This window comes from Notamacropus eugenii, chromosome 5, assembly GCF_028372415.1.
Source record: "Notamacropus eugenii isolate mMacEug1 chromosome 5, mMacEug1.pri_v2, whole genome shotgun sequence".
Classification (NCBI taxonomy): Eukaryota; Metazoa; Chordata; class Mammalia; order Diprotodontia; family Macropodidae; genus Notamacropus; species Notamacropus eugenii.
This window is the reverse complement of record NC_092876.1, coordinates 294,670,214-294,688,857: the sequence shown is the minus strand read 5'-3', so window position 1 is coordinate 294,688,857 and position 18,644 is coordinate 294,670,214. Positions and strand designations below refer to the sequence as shown.

General features: G+C 39.5%; 1 protein-coding gene across 3 annotated transcripts in view; it reads left to right on the top strand.

The window, feature by feature from the left end:
• The first annotated feature begins 3,347 nt into the window (after positions 1-3,347).
• Positions 3,348-18,644, top strand: part of SPOPL (speckle type BTB/POZ protein like) — an 85,586-nt gene continuing 70,289 nt past the window's right edge. For all 3 annotated transcript variants that reach the window (XM_072613197.1, XM_072613198.1, XM_072613199.1), the window contains exon 1: positions 3,348-3,547. The gene's annotated coding sequence lies outside the window, so the exon portion shown is untranslated. The remainder of the gene's footprint in view (positions 3,548-18,644) is intronic.

Below are 18,644 nucleotides of genomic sequence, written 5' to 3'. Positions count from 1 at the left end.
GAAGAATATTGAGACAGCAGATGGTGAAGCAGATAGAGCATAGGCCTGGAGTCAGGAAGATCTGAGTACAAATCCAGCTTCACACACTTACTAGCTGTTTCATCTTAACCAAGTCACCTGAATTCTGCTTGCCTTAGTTTCCTTAACTGTAAAGTGGAGAAAATAGCATCTACCTTTGAGAGTTGTGAGGATTAAGTGCAACATTGGTAAAGCACTTATCATGGTGCCTGGAAAAAATTAGATGCTATATAAATGTCCTCTATTATTATTTGATAAATTAGAGATCATCCAGAGATATTTGAAGGATCATAAGATCATACATTTGGAGCTAGAAAGTACCTCAGAATTTATTTTATTCAGCCTCTACTCACACTTCACAGATGAGGAAGCTGAGGTCCAGAGAAAGTCTATTCACTTTACTCAAGGCATGTAGATGGTAAGCAACCACAATTTACCTTTACATTTTTTTTAAGGTTTACAAAGTACTTCCATTGAAGTATACTATTTTCATTTTATTTTTTCATGTTTTTTCTTTTATTCTGTTTCTTCTTTCATAACATGACTAATATTGATATATGTTTTACATGATTGCACATAAATAACTTATATCAAATTGTTTATCATCTTAGTGAGGGAATGGAGGAAGAAAATTTGGAATTCAAAATTTTATATAAAACATGAAAGTTAAAAAGTGTCTTTACATATAATTGGAAAAAATAAAATACTATCTACTGGGGGAAAAACACAAAATCAAAGTACTTTCCTTTCAAAAGGCTTGTAAGTTAGACTGGTTGTTGTGAGTTAGGTAGTATAAATATGATCATCTCCACTTTAAAGGTGAATTTCCTCACCTGCAAAAGACTGAGGGTCTGTTATTTCCCCATTGTCATATACTCAGCAAGCGTCTGAGGCAGTATTGGAACTCCTGTCCTCTGACTTTAAATTCAATCCTCCATAGATTGTGACAACTTGCCTTGAAAGTGCTTAGAGGTCATTCATTCTAATCTCAGGTGTTTAAATATAGGCTTTGGGGGATATGTATTCTGGAAAAAAAGAAAGAAGTCAGGTACATGTGAGTAGTTTTCAAGTATTTTAAGCACTGTCAGATCAAAGAAGGATCTGTCCCTGGAACTGTTAGGAGTATTCTAAAATACAATGGGCTGCTATCAGAGGTATTGGGGTTCTTCCACAAGTCTTCAAGTACAGCCTGGATGATCCCTTGAAAATACTGTAGAGAATATCCTCAGTATAGACTGGACCAGATGACCTCCAAAGGTACTTCCAGTTCTAAAGTTCTTGTGAAAACTTGTGGTTAGATCATCTTCTGGCAGCAGCATGTTATAATCGACAGTCCAGTGGACTTGAAATCTACTTCTGCTCTAATCCTGATGGCAACATTTCCTAGTTTGTGTAAATGTGGCTAATTTGCTACTCTTTACATTTGTTTCCTTCTTTGAAAAACAGGCATAATATACATATGTTGGTCCTATTTATCAGAAAAGAATTACATATGCAATTCAAGTAGCTTGGTTATTAGCCAATAGATGTCATTTCCAAGAACCACAGATCTACTGCTGGAAGCAGTTTTGGAGACTTCCTAAGTAAGCAGGCCTCGGTCAACCTAGAGGTTGATCCTCTAGCTCAACCCTACAGATGAGCAAATTGAGGAGTGGAGAAGTTGTAGTCCTGTCCAGGTAGTAAGTGAAGGTGATGGGATGGATTTTAGCTCAGACCATTTGCCTCCAAGTCCAGTGGTATACTTGTGTACTTTTAGCTAAAGTTCTACTCTGATGCCTTATTGTGACATGGTGGTGTCTCTGGATTCTTCAAGCCTCTGCTAGTAGAGTCCAGGTTCTGAGAGACAGGACCAAGCTGGAATGGCTCCAGATTTGGGCCTAGTGATGGACGCTATGTCTGTTGTCTGGAGACAAACTTGGCTAAATCTGGAAAGGCTCATCACCAAATGGCCACATTTTCTGAGACTTCAGTCCTTTAAGAGGAGCTACGAAGTTGTGGAGGGATTCCCAGCCTGTGTGTCTAGAGAGAATACTTGCACCAAATCTTGATGCTTTAAAGGAACAATCGGCACCACCTTTTCACAGGGTTTGCATGACACAAGTCAGGACAGAGGGATCGAGGGGAGCCTCGCGCTTCCGGCAGCGGGTACTCTGGCCAAAAGAGCACCTGCACCTTCGAAGTTCTCTTAACTCACCATGACACGCGCCTTGCCTTCTTTAGGAGACCACAGGGAGGACGTCGTCCAACCTTCCCACCTCCCGCTAGAAAGACAGACACTAACCCGCTGGCCTTGGAACCAGAAGACCTGGATTCCAAACCCGCTTGGGTTCCTTGGACACCTCGTGCATCTCTCCAGCCCTTTGCGTGTGCGCGCGAGCGTGTGTGCGCGCGCTTGTGTGCGTGTGCGTGTGCCTGTGTGTGTGTGTGTGTGTGTGTGCGTGTGCCTGTGCGTGTGTGTGCCTGTGTGTGTGTGTGTGTGTGTGTGCGTGTGCCTGTGCGTGTGTGTGCGTGTGCCTGTGTGTGTGTGTGTGCGTGTGTGTGTGTGTGTATGCGCGTGCGTGCGTGTGCGCGCGTGTGGCATTCCGCGAGGTGCCGAGACAGTCACTCCCGGACCTGGCCTCTGCCCTCCGGGCGCTTCTGTCCCGGCAGCCAGCCCGGACCGCGGAGGACACGCCTCTGGCCCACGCCAGATAAACTGGAAACCAGGGGAAAATAGAACCCAAGGAGGGGACTCACGAAGCGAACACATTACATGTTTACAGAAGCGTCCGTGGGAAGCGGGGCCAGGGAACTCACTCTATCTTTAGACAGACAGCATGGTTCCTGCAGGGCATGGAGGGGCTCCGTAGCCCCAAAGAAGCCCTCTCCCGAACCCCTCCTCGCCAGCATTGCGGGCGGGGCGACGGGAGAGGGCGGGGCTGCTTGCTCGCCCCAGGACCTCCGCTTCTTCCCCTCCCCCCACTCCCGACGCTGCGGCTTCCAAAACCCGGAGACACGGATTCCTGCGCACGCCCGGAAGCGTCCGACGGCCCGGAGTGGAGGGGAGGGAACTAGAGGGAGAACCCCACGGAGCCGGCGACACGGCGCATGCGCCGAAGCTGGCCGGGGCTTTCGTCGCAACTAGGAAGCCGGAGCCCGGGAGCCGGAGCCCGGGAACCGGAGCCCGAGCCCGAGCAGCAGCAGCGGCGGTAGCGGCGGAGGCGGCGGCGGCGGTGGCCGCGGGGGTGGGGGAGCCTGTGCGAGGAGGAGCCGGGGGCGGGAGGGGGGAGGGGGGAGAGTCTGAGGCGGCCGCCCCTGGCGGCTGGTTTGTTTATCCCGGGGAAGAAGTTTGGAAAGCCGGAGCCGAGGGGACGAGGAAGCGGGTGGGGAGGGAAGGAGGGATGCAGCACGGCGGAGGCGGCCGCCGCCGGGACACCCCGCCGTCACCGCCTCCTCCGCCGCCGCCGCCGCCGCCTCCCGCTCCTCAGGCCGCCTCAGCATGAGAGGAGCCGCCGCCGGGACGCCCTGCCACCCCCAGCTGCCGAGCCCGGTAGGTCCCCCAGGCCCCGGCGAGGCCCGGGCGTCCGGCCAGTGCCACCTGGCTGCCTCCCCCCACCCCGGAAACCCCCCTCCCCGTCCGGGATCTGTTCTTCCCCTCCCCCCGGCTCCTGGGTCTGCCCCCCCCCCCCTTCCTGTCTTTTCTCTCCTCTGCTCCTGAGAGCCTCCCTGCGGAAGGGGCAGCGTCCGGGCCGGGGCTGCCCTCCTCCGCCCCCCCATGCTGACCTGACTGCCACCCCGAGAACCGCTTCTGGTGCCCCCTCCCACACGCCAGCCCTGTTTACACCGCACGAATGAAATGGATCTAGAGCTCCCTCACAACACACACGCACTCCCCCACCCGTCTTTGCACCGTCTCAGGCCAGCCCCGGGCGCCTTTTGGGCCGGCTCTGGGTCTTCCTCTGCTCCCATTCATGGCGTTCCCCGCTTAAGCTCGCCCTGCCCGGGGCCTTCGTTGGACCCACGGGTGGGTGGAAGGAAAGGCCTCGGGTGGCCTCGTCTCCCCCTTCTAGTTGTCCAAACCCCCAAACGCCCAACTTCCTCCAAAGGCAGCCCCTGGCGTGGGGGTAGGACAGACCTTAAGATCCTTCTCCTTGTGATTCTCGCATATGGGAATAAGAGAAATAATAAATGGTTTCTCCAAGGTAACCACTTTTCCCCCTTTACACATTGAGCTCTTTCCCATGTTGCACCCCCTCAAGTGAGCACCTTAATTACAGGGCCTCCTAGGAAGATGGAACCCGGCTTAATGCCGGCAGTGTTGGGAGGTTTATGGTTTCTCATTTCACAGGTCAAGTCATGTATTCAGTCTCTCCCCTTCCTGTCCCCCCCCCAAAAAAACCTAGGGCCTAGCTTTTCATATCTTAGTCCACTCTTACCACCGACCTTTCCCCGGTAACTTAATTTACTCTTTTATGCACCACCGACTGAGTAGTTAGAAGTTGCTGCTTTGAAAAGTTGCTCCCCTTCCCTTCCTTCCTCCTCTTCCCCCCCAGGGAAAGCCTGAGATTAGGTTTTAGTGTCCGATAATTTCACCAATTTACTCGAGAGAGCAAGGTGGGGACCCTGTCCCCATTCTCTTCATTCTTCATCACTCTTGATAGTTAGGACTCATTTTAATGTCACCGTAATTCCATTGGCATGGCACATACAAGGCTTTAGCTCCCTAAATCAAAATGAAGAAAAACCAGACTTCAGAGAGATGGAGCTTTGATGCAGAAGTCCTTATTCTGGAAAAAATCTAGTCTTTTTAGTGAGGAGAAAAATAGAAGGGTCACAACTTTGCCATTTTATTAAGTAGAAGTGTGGAAATAATCCTTTAAAAGAAAGTCGTGCATTTCTGCTTTTTCTTTTTCGTTAGGAGAATAAGCATTTTTTTTTTTTTGCACTAGTGAATCTTAGTACATTGAGGATGTGATTTGGTTAGGTACAGTGGCTTTTGGAACAACTTAAATTCCTCCAGGTTTTAAAAAGATAAATTCTTTCTGACGGTCTCCTTAGATTGATGAGATTTTTGTTATCCAGTCTTATTTTCCACTACTAAACCAAAAACATCTTCTAATTACCACTCTGCTATGAGAACTTAAGTACCTTGTGTTTGCTCTTGCTTATCCTCCTACCTGGAGTGCCATTCTCCCTTTGTTCTGCTTATTCAAATTCTAATTTGCCTTTAATTCTCACCTCTTTATTCAGCATTGTACTTTTTCTTTCCTGACCTACCACATTGGTTATTATCTATACTGTACTTTTTTTGCAAGTGGTTTTTCCTGGCTGTGAAGTTCGTGCCTTGTGGACTTGAGATTTAAGAATATGAAAAGGTTCCTGAGCCAATTTGTACTTCTTGGGGGCAACTGCCATTTGTTATACAATTCAGAACATCCAAGAAAGTAATCCTGGAGAGGTGGCTTCTTATATGTAGATAGACTTTGAGAGTTGCTGCAGATGTGGAATGTTTCCCTCTTCATTTCACTCTAGAGGTCACTGGTGGAGAATGGGTATTGAAGTTGGAATAAGCATGTATTTCCCCATTGAAACATTCTTCAACACTAGGTAGATACTTTTCATAGTCTTAATTTTTTAGTTTTGTTTGTTGGTTGAGATATTATGGATTAAACAGACTTGTGAACTCACACACAGGAACATTGTTTCTCTAGAAAACTGTACCTAGAGTCATAGATCAGTTGTGAAGAAAAGTTTTTGGATTACAACCTGTGCAGCTGTGGAAACCCATAACTAATCTTGTGGTCATGTAGCCTTGTCTTCTCCACAAGGTATAAGCTACTTGAGGACAAGTACCATTTTAATATACTTATTGCTGTAATGGATAGGTAGGGAGATGCACACACACACACACACACACACACACACACACACACACACACACAATCTAAAATGATTTTTAAATGGCTTCCTGGGGCTTGTTTTTGTTGAAACTACTTATTCAGTAGTTCTTCAATGCATTATCACTACTGGAAGAGTGTCTCAAATTTCCTATCTAATTGTAGAGCATTTAGTTAAAAAAATTTTTTTCTTATCTGGAATCATATTTCTTAGACATTTCAGTCCTTTGAAAGTATAAGCACATCACCAGGCCTGCCCGTATTACTAGTAAAATTCAATAATGTAAACAGCTTGGTATAATAGAGGGACCTGCTTTGGGGTCAAAAAAAATGTGGATCTGACATGTGGTATGGAATTGTGGGTAAGTCCCTTAATTTCAGTTTTCTGGGGCAACAGTTCTAAAACTTTTTGGTCTCTAGATCTCTTTTACACTACCCAAAAGTTGTTGAGACTATACCTGCCTCCCTAGTTATTGTTTTGGGGGTTGTATCTATTGATGCTTACTTGATTATTGAAACTAAAATGTCTTGATATTGTGAAAACACTTTTGACCTAGCGAATCTCCTGAAAGCCTCTCAGGTACCTCCAGGGGTTTGAGAACTGCAATTTTTTGGCAGTTCTGAAAAATAATAAGTTGTAGATAGTCACTACTGGAGGAATTTTCTCCATGCATTGATTGGGTGGGACTTCAGTACAATGCTATGCTATAGGACCTTATTATGGGTAAAACAGTAACTAGATCCACGGACAAAAACAACTTGTATCAACAGATTCCTTACTATAGAGGGTCAAAGAATGGTTTAATTTTTTTTAACTCAACCCAGCACTAGATAGTTCTTGTTCCACTCTTTAAAATGTGTTTCTAGTTTGTATCTGATGTTGTTTCAGTTAATCTATCTCTTTTTTGTCTCTCTCAAGCATTGGGAGTTGGGTTCAGTGACATACTTTAGACAAATAGTTAATGTTTGCAAAATACTGTTGTTTTTTTCTTATACATTTAATATTGTCCTCAATAGAAGACTGTAAGTACATTGTACTTAATAGAAGACAGGTGTAATTTTTTGTTGCTTTGTGCATCATTATTTAAATTCTGCGTTTGAAAACGTAAGAGGGATGACAAATATTTGGGAATACTTGATTGTTTGGTGTTTATATGTTTGGGTTATGTTTCAGAGACCTGGAGACTCAAAACTTTTTTGGCTACCAAGATTCTTGTGATGCATATATACTTTACAAGTTTTTATCTGTAGAGTCTAAAATTACTTTTAAAATGAACTAATTTTTCCCAGTACTACTATGAACACATGACATTTGTTGTTTTCAAATCTTATGCTTGCCTCACAAAGATGATAATTAGGAACTTTTTTTTAAAGGATTGGTTATCAACCTCACAATAGATCTTTGTTAGAACTTAAAAGTTCTTAGACAAATACAGGAAAAAAAATTGTATGCAGGATTTTTCCATTGGAAATTTAGTTTTTACTTTACTGTCTTTTCCTTTTATGGTTTTTTTTGGGGTTATAGGAGAAGATGATTTTGAAGAAAATACAGCAATTTTCCAAACACTTCCTCAAAACTATGTTTGAACAATTTCAGAAAGGATGCAACTAATTGACTGTGTTGGAGAATTGCAGTGGAAAATGAATACATTCATCCTATATAGAGAATCAGTATAAAATGGGGCTTATAAACTTTGTCAGTACTGTTAGCTTATGTACCAACTTCAGGAATATATCAAAGTTGAAAAAATTTCTTGTTAACAAAATATAAGAACAGCTTAATCTTATTCAAGTATTTATCCCTTCATACACTAATAACAGCTTATAAAATACAATGCTTTATATTATTAGAACTTTGCAATTTTGTTACATTGCTCAGTTTACTGAGCCATTGTACCTTTGTCTCATCTATGAAAATATAATAGTAGTTAGCCTTCTATACAAAAAATATTTTATTGATAAATTGTGTTTTAATAAAACATGGACATGTACACTAGATGAAAGTTTATTCCCTGTAAATATTTAAACAAAACAGCACAAAATAGTAATTGCGACTTAAACAGAATCCTGATTTTGCCCTATATTTTTTAAAGTATTAGTCCATGTTATTCATTGTATTTCACTTGAAGTTTGTTACTGTTTATGTTTTCCTTCACGTGGTTGCCAGTGTGTGTATTATTTTGGTTCTGCATTTCACTTTTGTCAGGATAAAATATCCATGTTTCTTGAATTCCTTAAGGTGAAATGACACTCATTCCTTTCATATATCAGTTTCTTCAACCATTTTCCACTCAGTGTATACATAGTTTGTTTTTGACTTTTTGCTAATATCAGGCATTAAATTTTAATGTTAGTGAAACTCTTTCCAACAGGTAATAAAAATAGATAACTATTTTTAGATACATAGATAAATAGATAATTATATTAAACTATATTAAACTATATTAAAAAATAGAATAGGGTCAAATGACTTTTAGATATTGGCACACTTAGGGAAAATGGGATACTTTGTCCAATGTTTGTGTTTTTGAAACTTCTTGGGTAGTAGTCTAGTTATTTTGATATAAAAATACGTATTTAATTTTCAGAAAAATAATCAAAAGTAAAGGCTTAGCTTAAACTTACTTTCTTTTAAATCCCTTATGTATTTGTCAAAATATTAATACTTTTGGTGGATGACACCTAAGAAAAAGTTCACTAATAGTTCACTTTAAGTATAAGTGGTATGTTTTGGTCCCAGTCAACATTATATAGGAAATGTTTAAAATATTTTACATATGTACATATACACACAGGCAATAGCTGCCATGAACCAAAGTCTCTGTCTCTGACTTAGCTAATTTTTAGAAACGTTTTCATTTTGCTTTATGAAATGAATGGAAGAAAAAATTTGGGACTAAACTAATATTTGTTCTAATTTCTCTCAGTCTTTAAGAGTATGCACACACAAGACTTTAATGATTTTTCTTAATGCACACAAATATCTCTATCCCAACACCACCAAGTGAACAATAAAATGCAAATATCTTGTCTTAAATATTGACTTTGACTTCATCTTCCCCATCTTATCAGTTCCTTTATTTTGTTGTCTTACGCTTTAACTTATTTCCTTCCATTTCAGTAAAAGTGTTATGTACCTGTGTCCCATGTTTATCCCCTTTTGATAGTCCTTAAAAGTGTGATTCACCTAAAATAACTTATATTTGAGTAATCCTGATTTTTTAAAAAAATGGTTGTTAAAAATACAAAATTTCCAGAAAAAGCATGGATACCAAAATTTGGGAGGAGGGAGAGAAAAATACTTTATAAAAGTATAATATGTAGTTCTTAATAACCTATATCATATGTCATGGTTCTTAAAATTTTGTCTTTAAAGAAACTTAAAGATCAGTTTCCTTAGGATGTGAAGGAGAGATCACTATCCTAACTTCTGAACCTTCAGATAGGCTCTAATTGCTCCATTCTGAATCTTTTTGAGTAATCAAAGCAATGGGTTTATTGTTCTTAATCTAGAGGAACAAATGAATATTACAACCTGCTACTTTACAGTCCTTTGAGGTCTGATCAGGATGACCATCATCCATATTAATAGTAATAAAATATTTCATATTTGTATACTGATATGCATTTTTTAGAATACTCTCTTATTTCTCATTTCATTTACTCCTTCATCTTAACCCTCTAAAGACAGGTGTTGATATTTTAATTTATTTTTTTCCCCCGTGACAGAAGAAACTTAGGCTCAAAAGAAGTTCAGTGACCTAAGAGTCATACAGTAAGCTATGGAACTGGGATGTAATCCGTTTTCCTCTCTTGAAGGCCAATGCCCTTTCTATTTGAGTCAGTTAGAAGAAACCTGAAACTAAGAAGGCTGTGACTATTTCTCTTTTGAAATTACAGTGCCCTTTTGATATGGAAATCCATCTTACTCTTGCGTTTAAGTATAATAATGTGCCCTTAGTATATGTGGGTATTACAGTCATTTGTGTTGTAGTTAGCTTTACAGTAAATTGTTTTTATTACTTTTGAATAATTTTTTTCCTAAAGAAATTTAGGGGTGTGAAGACTGGGGGGCAATATATTAACACTCTGTTTTATACATTTCATTCCTAATTAAAATATTTACTTTCAAATGAAAGACTGAAAATTCTCCACCTTCCTCCAATTTTCTGTTTGAAATGAGTTTTGAGGAATTTATAGGAATAGAAGTAGTTTTGCATTTGTTGTTTATTTTTATTTCAGTCTAATGAATTGCCTTGAAATAAATTTTGAAAAGTATTTATTATGACCTCTGTTCTTAAAAAGCTTGTGGGGAAATGGTATGCATATATATTAGTATTTACAGAAGAGGGGGATTTGAAGCTGGGACTTCATATAGGAAGAAGTGCTTTACTTAGAAGAAAACAAGTGATTTTAAGAGGTAGATTTGAGAATAGATTGCATTCTAGATATGAGGAATAGCTAGTGCAAAGGCATAGAGTCAGGAGATACAGGAGATGGAGTGTGAAAGGTACAGCAAGAAGGCCATAGTAGATGTCACCACAGGATACATTAAGGAGAGTAATGGATACCAAGGTTGGAAACACAGGGGGCTAGATTGTGAAGGATTTTAAAAGCCAGAGTTTATATTTGATCCTGAAAGCCAGAGGGAGCCATTGGTGCTTTTGTAGGTGAGTAACATGATTGTGTTTTAACAAAATTACTTTAGTTGCTGTGTGGAAGATGGATTTTAGTGGGCAGAAACTTGTGAGAGACAGAAAGAGGCTTGCCAGGGGTCCAAGACAGAGGTGATAGGATGATTATTATATGAATAGTGAGAAGGAGATGGATATAAGAAAAGTCAAGCTTATAGAAATATGAGATTTTGCAAGTGATTGGATATGAAGGGTGAGATGGTTAGTCAAGGATAATGACAACATTGGGAACATGGGTGAATGCAAGGATAGTATGCCCTCAAGGATGGTAAGAAATAGAGAGGTTTGAAAGAGGGTTGGGAAAGATAAATGAGCTCAGTTTTTAACATGATGAGTTTGAGATGCTTATAAGACATCCAGTTTGAAATTTCTAATAGGCAGTTGGAGATACATGACTAAAAACTCATCAGAGATCATTGTTAGAAGTAAAGATAGGAACTGAGATGTTGCTAGTCTGTAGAAAAAGGGAATCACATTATATTGGAAAAGAAGAATGAACTGTATGGGCCAAAGTGTCTGGTTTGATGATCAAGTATTATGAAGTATTTGTGGGCTAATCTGGTAGGTAGTTGACTCAGTGGATAGAGTGCCAGTCTTGGAATTAGGAAGACTCATCTTTCTGAGTTCAAACTGGGCCTCAGAAACTTAGTAGCTATGTGAACCTGGGCAAGTCACTTACCTCTGTTTGCCTCAGTTTTGTCATATGTAAAATGAGCTGGAGAAGGAAATGGCAAGTTACTTCAGTATCTTTGCCAAGAAAACCCCAAAAAGGGTCATGATGAGTTAGTGAATGAAAAAACGATGGAACAACAAATCTGCCTATTCAGGTCTTTAAACTCTCCCTGCCCTCTCTCACCTGGCAGAGTACCTTGCAAATGTTCAATAAATGTATTTTGATTGAATGGGGAGCCAGTGTCAGTTTTATTAGAAGGGATAAAGATATTGTCAGATGAGGCAGTCAGAGTCAGTAGGTATATCTAAGCATGGGAATGTAATAATTGCTGACTCTTTTGAGTCATGGGAGGAAACTGATCCTACTTGTCCATTTGGGTATTGAGGAGAGGAATGGGGACGATATAAGTAAACTCATGCGCCGTGCAATCATTATATATGATGTTCCATGTTTACTTACTATGAGGTCTTTACTCCTATTGCATTAAGAAGAAAAGATGGATTAGGGAGGCAGGATGGTTTTATGGAAGGATTGCTTGACATAGTTAAAGGTCCTGGGATTTAATCCCAGCTCTGTCAATTTCTGTGTGAACTAGGGCAGGGCAGGTTTTGTCTCTGAGGCTCTTGTTTCCTCCTCTGTAAAATGAGGTTGGACTAGGTGAAACTTTTAAACCATCCCTTTCCCCCACTTTAAATTTGTGGTTCTTTGCTTACGGGGACCAATAAAAAGTAAAAATATTTACTGGAGATGATGAAATATGTAGAGAGCTCTGATATTTACTGGTTTTTTTTTAAGTGAACGTTTAACTTCTTTTGACTTAAGTTTAATATGCAAAATGGAAGGATTGAATTACCTTATCTCTCAGGTCACTTCCAACTTTAAATCCTAATTCAAAGAAAGAAGAGTCAAGAGAGAACAGTACTTAAGAAGCCTATCCTTTCTCTGACTGAAGAAATACACAAGTGTAAAGCTGACAGAATGAGAATAGAGACCTAAACCCATTGACTAAAGTTTGAGTATACTGGCATACGTTATTTCAGTAGTCAGAAGGTAAACAAGAAGATGGTTGATGAGATTCAAGACACGTAATGCTAGAAACTTATTTCAGTAGTTTGACTACATAGGGAAGAAATAAATAGATGGTTTTTGGGGGGTTAGGGGAGTTGATGATTTTCAGATACACCTTTTATGTTAGTTTGTTTTTCAGGACCGAAGGGTGATGTCATAGAACATTCTTCAATGCAGATACCCAGAGACTGGCAGCAAAAAAGTAGCCAGTTAATGTGGACATAATTGAGGAGATGTGGAGAGCATGGAGGAGAGGAGAAAGCAGGAAGAAAGATATACAAAAAACAAATAGGTGAAAGGACAGCGTATTCAAACAATGTAAATGTATAGGGATTTGTAATACTGGCTATTTTAGCAAGGCTACATTCACATAAGCAACTGGCAATGATATGGATGTATAATCTTATGTCAGTCTGGAAACTAGAATGATATTCCTTAAAACTTGATTCTGTCTGAACTAAAAAGAACATTTTCATCCTTTGAATAGGAGGATCAACATTTATTCAGTACCTCTATACCAGAACAATACCATTTGGACAATTAGAGAATCATAGATAGGGATATGAGAGGTAGTCTAGTTTACCCTTTCATATTACAGATTGGGAAACTGAAACCTAGAGAGGCGGAGCGAGGCAGCCCTTGTCAGATGGTGTAGGATCAGTATATCAAATAAATTTATGTTGAAAGAGACTTTGGGCAAGTAAGTTTTAATGAAAATGGAAAGTACTACTGAAAGATTAGTATTTTACATGACTGTCTTATTGTTAAAAGATGTATCATATTAAGTAGGAGCACAGCTTTTAGATGTTGTGAACTGGTAACAAGTTTTGCAGGTATCATTTTTTAAAGCATGTCTGCATAGTTGTCCATGGACCTAATTTCATCTGGGATATATACATGCTGTAACTTGTTAGTCTACATAGGTTGTACTTTGTATTCTCATTGATCTATGAGTTTTTAAGAGTAACACCTTTTGGTGCAACATGCTTTCATCTATTGATTTTTGCGTGTTAAATGTAAATTTGGAAAAAAGTACTGAGTGTACACATTAAGAAGTGTGCTCCATTATAGAACCTTTTGGTTCATCCCCATAATTTCAGGTAAGGCTTACAACTAGCCTAGTACTACATAACACCACCACCAGTAGGTAGCCTTTTTGTAACACTTTAAGGTTTGCAAAGCCTTTACAAATATCTCACTTTATCCACTCAGCATCTGAGTGATTGTTCAGTCATTTCAGTTGTTTCATGAAGTGTATTACTTTTCATGACCCCATTGGGGGTTTTGGCAAAGATGCTGGACTGGTTTTGCCATTTTCTTCTCCTGCTCGTTTTACAGATGAGGAAACAGAGGCAGTGTTAAATGACTTGCCCCAGAGTCACACAGCTAGTAAGTGTCTGAGGCCTGATTTGAACTCAGGAAGATGAGTCTTACTCAATCCAGGGCCTGTATTTTATCCACTGTGCCACCTAGTTGCCCCAGCCCTGGGAAGTAGGTGCCATTATTATCCCCATTATACAGATGAGAAATTGAGACAGACAGAGGTTAAGTGATCTACTTAAGATCACACAGCTGGTATGTGTCTAGGCCAGATTTGAACTCAGATTTTCCTTACTCCAGGTCTAGGGTTTTATCTACCAGGTCTCTATATACCATGCTACCTAGTGGCCTACAAACTAAAATGACTTAACAATTGATTTTTTTCTTCAGCTTTAAAGCTCCTTTAGAAAAAGATATTCTGCAGATTTCTTTTGTAACAATTTCATTTTGTAAGGTCTATGATTCCATATGTCTAAATTTAATTCTTCCAACTTAAGTTTAAACTAATTTCCTTTTCTCAGATGGAGAACAGCTGTTCCGTATATAACAACCCTTTGTATAATTGCCAGTTTTGCTGCTGAGTATTTCTAATAATTGTGGATTTACTTAGACCTTTTCCTCAGAAGAGTGCACATCGTTTTCATATCCATTATCTCATTTATCTTTATACTGTTCTTTGAGGTAGATGGAGGCAGACATTATTGGCTTTCTTTTATTGAATCAAGCTTTTTTTATGGTTTTAGAGCATTTCAGTAGAGATTGGAATAAAATCCAGGTATCTTCTAACTCAGTATTCAATTCACTAGATTGCTTGCCAATCTTTGATATACAGGATGGCTTTTGGTATGGTCTATTTTCATCCTCAATGTAGCACCTGATTTTTATTATATGACAAATAGTGTGTTTCTGAACAGCTACACTAACTTTTTTAAGACTGTATGGGGTGTGATATTACTGATGCACATATAAAGCTTTAAGGTTTGCAAAGTGCTGTCCGTATATTTTTCATCCTTACACCGTACTTGAGATAAGTAATAGAACTATTGTTCCTATTTCACAGATAAGTAGTCAGGTGCACCATGATTATGACTTGCTCAAGGTCAAAAAACTAGTGTCAGGAGCGGCATTTGAGCACAGATTTAACCTGACTCTAGTTATAATGTTTTTTTCCCCACTAAATCATACTATCTTGGCTTTTAATTATTCAGAAGGAAATTTTTGCCCTGGTTCCTACTGTCCTATCTTAAAATCCTAGTTACTTTTACAGTTGCTAGTGGCCTAGAATTAGGGAACACTTAGGAATCTGGCTCCCAGTGTACATTTCCAGACTTTTTTCATTTTCTTGTCCTTCTTACCTTCTTTGTTCTAGGCAAGCTGATTTCTTAGCAGTTTCCTATACCTCATCCCTGTGAATTTGCATAGATTGTCTCCCATGCCAGAAATGCATCACTTACTCACTTTTGCCCCTTAGAATCCTTACCTTTTTCAAAGCTTTGCTTTAGTTGCCACTTCCTTGGTGAAGTCTTCACTGGTTTTTTGCTACTCCTTCCAGTTGCGAGTGCTGTCTCGTACCTTATATTACCTTGTATTAGCTTATTTGTAAATATGTTGTAACTTTCCCTCCACTCCCATGTGAGCTTCTTCAGGATATGGATTCTTTATATACTTAGCTCCTACACTGTGCAGTGCACATTCACAAATACTTGGTGAATTGAATTTTTTTTTAGCTTCATTTATAAGAATATAATTTTTTCTTGTTTATCCAAGTTACATCTTCTGTAACTACCCCTGTTCTTGTATACCAAGATAGACCTAGACAATTCTTAGAGGATTGATGACAGTTCAAGGTAGAGGTCATTTATAATTCATTTATTTTTTAACATTTTTTCCAATTACATTTAAAGATAGTTTTCAGCATTCACTTAAGATTTTGAGTTCCGTATTTTTTTATCTCTTGCTCCCCTTCTCTCTCCCCAAGACAGCAAGCAGTCTTATTTACAATTTATTCAACAAGTATGTTAAATGTTTGTGAGAAAAATATTTTATATTTTTAATTCATATAATGCTTTTCAATAAATTATTTTATATAACCCTTTTAATACTTCTGTGTTGTAAATAATATATTTATTGACATTTTGCAGATGAAGAAATTGAGGCATAGATTTTCCAGTGTTATACAGCTAGCAAGTGGAAAAACCTCAGTCTAAAAGATTAAAAATACATTGCTATTTCCACTACATCAAAGGATTACTCTTCTTATGTGCCAGGTCCTATCCTAGGCAGTGGAGCAATAGGAGAAGAAGAAAGACAAGATTATGCTCTTGTATATATGCCATTTATCTTATAGAGGCAGCAGATGACTATATTACAGAATAAAACAAGCTCATTTGGGAAGTATGAACAGTATTATGAGAATTCACTTCAGGCTTGGTATGAACTAGGGAAGGCTTCCTGAAAGAGGTATATTCCTAGATGGGCCTTGAAGGTGGTGGGTGATTAGGTTGCACAGTGGTTAGAGTGCTGAGTCTGGAGCCAGGAAGAGCCAAGTTCAAATCCGGCCTCAGACACTTATTAGCTCTGTGATCCTGGGCAAGTCACTTAACTCTGTTTGCCTCTGTTTCTTCATCTGTAAAATGAGCTGAAAAAGGAAATGGCAAACCACTTTAGTATCTCTGCCAAGAAACCCCAGATGGGGTCATGAGGAGTTGACCAAGACTGAAACCACTGAAAAACAGTAATAACCAAAGGATTCAAAAGACTGGAAAATGGGTGGAGAGGGCATTCCTGGCAAAGGGAATAACTTCAGCAAAGGCCTGGATGTGACAAAGTTTACAGAATAGGACGTTTAACTGGAGCAATCCCAAAGAGGAATAAGTTTGGAAAGATAGGATAGCATCAACTTATTAGAAGTTCTAAATACAGGATTAAGTAATTTGCACTTCATTCCATAAGTAATGCAGAGTTTTGGTGAATGAACCAAAGTAACTATATATTACACATACCTTAGAAACATAATTTTGACAGCTATATAGAGTGTGGTTTGGACATACTCTGTATAAGGACAAATTGGAACCATAGAGACCATTCAAGGAGGCTATTACAGTAGTTGTGATATGTGATGAGGACATGAACCAAGGCAGTAGCAGTGTGGACAAATGTGAGAAATGTTACAAAGTTAAAACTTAACAAGACCTGGTGTGTGGAAGGTAAGGACAAGGGAAGAATCAAGAATGTTGACTCTGAGATTTAGTCAGCCTCAGAGTTCCCTCCTCAGAGAAGGAAGTTGCCTTTGACAGAAATAGGGATGTTCAGAAGGAGGACAAGTTTATGTCCCTTAGAACATGAGTTCTGTTTTGGATATATTGAGTTTAAGATGCTTTGGAGACATTTAGGTGGACATGTGGATAATACAGTATAATTCAGAAGAGATAGGGCTAGGTATATAAAAAATTTGGAACTATCTCTCTAAAGGTGAATCCAGTGGGAATAGATTAAAATCAGAGAGAAAGGGAGCAGTGACAGACACCCATACTTAAGAGATGTTGAATGAATGCTCTTGCAGCAAAAGAGATTGAAGCAGAATGGTCAGATAGGTAGGAGAACCATTAGCAAGCACTGTAATAAAAGCTAAGGGAAGTGATGGTCAAAGACTTAAGCAGATGAGGACTGAAAAAAAAAGACACTGGATTTAGCCATTGAGATCCTTGATAGCACAGTTGCAACAGTTTGGGATGGAGAGTCAAGACTGAGCCAAAACTGAGAATGTGGAGGCAACCAGAGTCATTTTAGGAATTTTGCAGTGAAAAGGAGCACATATAAAGGATAATAGCTTGAGGGGATGGAAACGTTATGGGGAAGGTTTTTTTTTTTAAAATAGGTGTGTGTTGGGGGGCACCTGAACTTATTTGTAGATCCAACAGGGAAAGAACTTGTAGAACTGGAGAATTTTGAAGGTTAGAGGGAGTTGGCACATGAACTTGAAGCCAGGGAACTCTTTTTGCCTTTCTTTATATACTCAGTGCTTAGGAGAGTTACTGGTACACAGTGTAATAAATGCTTGTTGATTGACTGATTAAATGATCATAGAGTATACTCTTACAGGAGATGGAGGATTGGATAAAGAACACAGAAGATTCTGGACTTGATAAAGGAGGCTACATAACCTCTTTCCTACAGACTGGATTAAATGAGAGAATGAGTGAAAGTATATAGAACTTTTGAGGTGTGGAGTCTTGTAGATGACGTAACACCTAAAAGATGGTCTTGATTTTTTTTAGAGGAAGTGTTCTCATTTATTGAGAGAAGATATTAATGAGAAAGGATTGAGAGAGAAAAACAGCTGCTATAGGAAGTGTATAAGTCAAGGAAGAATTAAAAGATTGTTATTCAGCAGTGAGATCCCAAATGAAAAGTAGGTAATAGGAATTTATTGGAGAGCGTGTTGACTGAGTTTTGTGACTTCCACAAGTAATATTTAGCAGAAATTGGTGAAGAAAAGATATATGGTGGAGATGACTCAGGATTGACAGAGTGTGAATGGTGAGGCAAAGGAATCCAAATTGAGTACAGTATATTGTTGAAAGTAAGGTCAAAAGGGGTGCTGGATAAAGAGAACAGAGAAGAATGATGGGATTGGAGATTATGAGAATGGAGAATAGATTTAAGAGGACTGATGTAGTGAGAAAACTAGAAGTATGGGAATTTGTGGTAGGAAAGGGAAACTTCAGGGTCCAGATGATGAAGTTAGGACAGTTAAGAATGGTGATGGGATCTAAGCTATGATTCTCTCTTTAGGATCAGGAATCTCTGTCCTAAGAGGCCAGTGGGACATCTATAAGTATGCTGAAATTCCCAAGTATGAGGATAGAGAAAGATGGGAAAAGGAAAACTGCTTGAGAAAGAAAGAACAGCTTGGACTCTGGTGGCTTACAGCAACAAAGATGTGGACTGGGTGATAGAGGTGAATGGAGTGAACCTCAAAGGAGAGGTTACATA